This window comes from Colossoma macropomum, unplaced genomic scaffold, assembly GCF_904425465.1.
Source record: "Colossoma macropomum unplaced genomic scaffold, Colossoma_macropomum, whole genome shotgun sequence".
NCBI classification, from domain to species: domain Eukaryota; kingdom Metazoa; phylum Chordata; class Actinopteri; order Characiformes; family Serrasalmidae; genus Colossoma; species Colossoma macropomum.
Window position 1 is genome coordinate 772,144 of NW_023494911.1, and position 4,772 is coordinate 776,915.

Below are 4,772 nucleotides of genomic sequence, written 5' to 3' on the forward strand. Positions count from 1 at the left end.
GGCTTCCCACAAGGTTTAGGAGTGTTTATGGGAATTTTTGACCATTCTTTCAGAAGCGCGTTTGTGTGGTCAGACACTGATGTTGGACAAGAAGGCCTGGCTCTCAGTCTCCACTCTAATTAATCCCAAAGGTGTTCTATCAGACTGTTCCCACAAAGTTGGGAGCATGAAATTGTCCAAAATCTCTTGGTGCTGAAGCTCCTTTCACTGGAACTAAGGGGCCGAGCCCAACTCCTGAAAAACAACCCCGCACCGTAATCCCCCCTCCACCAAACTTTACACTGGGCACAATGCAGTCAGACAAGTACCGTTCTTCTGGCAACTGCCAAACCCAGGCCCGTCCATTGGATTCCCAGATGGAGAAGTGTGATTGGTCACTCCAGAGAACACGTCTCCACTGCTCTAGAGTCCAGTGGCGGCGCTTTACACCACTGCATTCCACGCTTTGCATTGTGCTTGGCGATGTAAGGCTTGGATGCAGCTGCTCGGCCATGGAAACCCATTCCATGAAGCTCTCTATGCTGTTCTTGAGCTGATCTGAAAGCCACATGAAGTTTGGAGGTCAGTAGTGATTGACTCTGCAGAAAGTTGGAGACCTCTGCGCACTATGCGCCTCAGCATCCGCTGACCCCGCTCTGTCATTTTACGTGGCCGACCACTTCGTGGCTGAGTTGCTGTCGTTCCCAATCGCTTCCACTTTGTTATGATACCACTGACAGTTGACTGTGGAATATTTAGTAGTGAGGAAATTTCACGACTGGACTTGTTGCACAGGTGGCATCCGATCACGGTACCATGCTGGAGTTCACTGAGCTCCTGAGAGCGACCCATTCTTTCACTAATGTCTGTAGAAGCGGTCTGCAGGCCTAGGTGCTCGGTTTATACACCTGTGGCCATGGAAGTGGTTGAAACACCTGAATTCAATGATTTGGATGGGTGAGTGAATACTTTTGGCAATATAGTGTAGGTGGAGGTCGCTCAAACTTATACACTTACAAAACGAATGCACCATCGATTGAAAAATCCATTAGGAAGCCCAAAACATTTCCTCTGCGGTGCCCCCCAAAGAACTCTACTTGGCACCGTTTACCTTTATTGTTGTAGCCAACCCAATATTACTTGTTTCAAAGCCAGAAAAAACTGCCTCTCTCAAACTGAAAGAATTAAACTATCACAATTTCTGCTTGAGCGACTACTAAATTGTGATCCAAACTTTGGTTAAGACAAAATAATAAACATAGACTATCTTATTAAATAAACAAGACTCGACATACAGTTACAGAACCATATCTTTATTGAACAAATGATTTAGCCAATCAAGGTTATTGATGGAAAATGTAAGCAAGCCCTGTACTGGCAATGACCACAGGAAGTTCTGGACAGGTATTCAATCGGCTTTATGCAGACAGCAAAGCTGAGGGCTATCCCAAGCAGACAGCCATGAACTGGTGTATAAATGACCGTGAAAGGAGTGGACACGGTTTAAAATCCCCAACTCTACACATTAGAGAAGAGCTTTAGCCTTCCAGACCCACTGGAGGGGATCTACAGCCCTGTAGCATTTAGTTCCACCCCTAATCCAACGTACCTGATCAAGGTCTTCATGAATATCTGTGGAAAAGTTAGTGAACACTGCATATATGATCTCATCGTTCATGTAATTATACAGAATTTTATTCCTAAGTAATAATAATAATAATAATAATAATAATAATAATAATGATGATAAGAAGAAGAAGAGTACATACAATTTCAAGTGGCAATCTTTGGGGTCCAGTCACCAATCAGCACAGTGAGGCCTAATGCACAAAAGTAGGTTTTGCATGTTTTGCAAATTAGCTCAGAATCTAAGTGGGTGATACTTAATGGCCCAAATTGTGATTTAGTTTGGCTTGAGCCACAGAATTAGCAGAACAATTAATTTTGTCTCTATACCACAGGGTATAGAGTATTAAGGCCATACACAAAACTCAGGCCCATCTCAGTAGCAGGAAGAAACTGCTACCTATTGTTCCATGTCTGTACACTGTTAGAAATAAAGGTTCTGTGCAGGTACATTTTTCATTCAGCAATGTACAAACAGTGTAAATGTTCCCTCAAAGGGGACACTACAGTGGTTTTAAGGTCTGATTGTGAACCTTAAATAAGTTTTTCCAGGTGAAAAGTTCGTATTTGTACCTTTTCATAACCAAATGTTTTAAACAGAACAGTAAAATAAAAGCCTGGAGACGAGACGGGGTGTGTGGAGTCAGTACAGCTTAGAACATATCATTTCAGTGGATTATGGTTCAGTTATGTTCCCTGACTAAAGGTACTGAGATGGACCCTTGAGGGTTCCACCCCAGTGACAAGAGGAGAACTGACCCAGTGATAGTTTAGTACATTTATTTCTGAGAGTGTAGGACTGATGGTTTGGAAAACCTGATGCAGCATGAATGCTGTACACTGAGTAGTCATGACTGTAATTTAGCTATAATTCACTTGTTCTGCTCTGATAGTAAGTTAAATCTGCCTTTGTGGATTCATTCAGGACACAGCAGTAGATACAGCACATCAGAATTGAGAAATGAATGGAATTGTCAAAAAATCCACATTCATCAACATTTCGCTCACATTAGCTTCACTCCAGAAATGTCACTACTATTACAATAAAAGTCGTACATAATTCTACAGTTAAATGTAAGTTTTCTTGATTTAATTGCACATTAGAATTAAACACTATGCATTTATACTATTATTATACTACTACTTTTACTACTACTACTACTACTAATACTATTATTAACAGTACTCAACCCTGCATTTTGCCAACTGACTGACTTTATTGGCTAGAACCTCAATGTGCCGTAATTAGCAGGCATTTTGGCCCAGTCCTCCATACAAAACTGTCACAGCTTATGTATATTTTTGGATGTCTCGCTTGGCCTGCCTTAGTGGGTTAGATCTGGGTTAAAGCCGTTGCTCTCCTTAATCAGATTTGGGTTCTTTTTGTGTTTGGCTAATTCTGAAATGAGTAGCCCCGAAAATGATCCAGACTAAGGATGAATACATATTAGTCGGCACCTGTTTTCATGACCTTATTTCCATACTTTGGCCCTTGCTAGTGTTCATTCATCATTAGCCTACCTTGGTTCTTTTAACTGTGATGAGCAACACATTCTCAAAAGATTTTCTGCCAGCTTCTGGTGAAAATCTTTCAGATTTATGAGAATATACACCGTACAGCTATGCAAACACCAATAAAGTGTTGTGTGTAACCTATATACACAGAGCAGGGTTGTGTAACTCCTCCCTAACAGGGGATTTGGAGTCTTTTGCGAGGGATATTACAATACAGCAATAACCCAACATTGTGATAAGCGAAAAAGAAAAAAAAATGGAAGCCAGAAGGATTTTTGGAGCAGAGGGAGTCAACACGCCGCACTAAGCTTAAAGTCAGAAGCTCAATAAAGTTTTCGAAAGGCATGCCAAACACGAGCGTATACTCCAGATTTAGGGGATTTTTTTCAGTGAGTCACTCTCCCTCGCCGCCGCGGCCCATGAATAATGCCGAGTCATCCCATGCGGCGTCTGTATTGCTAGCGCTGACCTCATTGCTGCACTGGTGAAGTTGGTGGTATCTTCGCCTGAGAAGCAGAAAATAAAGTTGCCAAGTGGATTAAACCGTCTCTGGTGGCTTCGCTCCGCGTTTTAGCTCAAGGTCCTGAAGCTCATAAACGCCTCAGCAATCAATAGCTGCAATGGGATTCGTTCATGCAGGATGTTCTTTCCATTGAGTTTAATCCCACGGCGGTGCTTCCCTCCTCGCACTGATTGTACGCCATACGTTGTTTTCCAAACACAGTGATCGGGGAAGGTCAGGCTACCAAAGTCAAGAAGAAGAAGCAGCCAATTATTTGTCCCGGTTCTTCCAGAGGTCATGAGAAACTGGGGCCAGGTGACTGACCCCCACTGCTGCCATCCTCTGCAGCTGTTTACCCTCAGATGTTTCATTTATTATCAGCACTGCAAAATCAATGCTCTACTTTTAAGTGGATTATTTCTCACTCGAAACTCTGAGAAATAAGTGGAGAAACTGTGTTGAAAGTGCAGATTGTAAACTTTCAATCCAAACCACGTTTGTGTTTGTAGAAGAAGAGGAGATAATTTAGAGTTTGATTTGTACATAAGATGTGTGTAAACGTAATTAGCTGCAAATTGGATGCATAGCAACAAGACAATAACCCTGAAAATCTGGAAGTAAACGCAAACACCACATAAAATATGTCTGGATGTATTTGGACACCATCACACTATGTGTCCATATATAAATTAAATGAATATTTACAATAAAGTTTTGATGTAATTATTATTCAGAATGAAATTTAAATCAAAATATGCAAAATTCCAAGTTCTAATAAAATTTAACATCCAGAATGAAGGCCTGGTAAAATTAATATCAAAATGAAGTTCTAATAAAATAAATTTTCAAATACATTTTAATTTCCAGAATGTTTAAAAAAGTTTAAAAAATAACATCCAAATTTTAATAGTATTAATATCCAGATGGAAATTAAGCTGAAATCAATATTGAGAATGTAGTTCTATTAAAACTTCCATCCAAATTTACATTAAAGTTGCGAAAGTTAATGTCAAAAATGAACTTTTAATGTAGAATAAAATGATAAAATCAGTATCCTAAAAGAAATTATAATAAAATAAAATATCTCTAATTAAAAATACAGAAACATGCATAATGAAATGGTTATAAAATTAGCCTCCAGAAATAAATT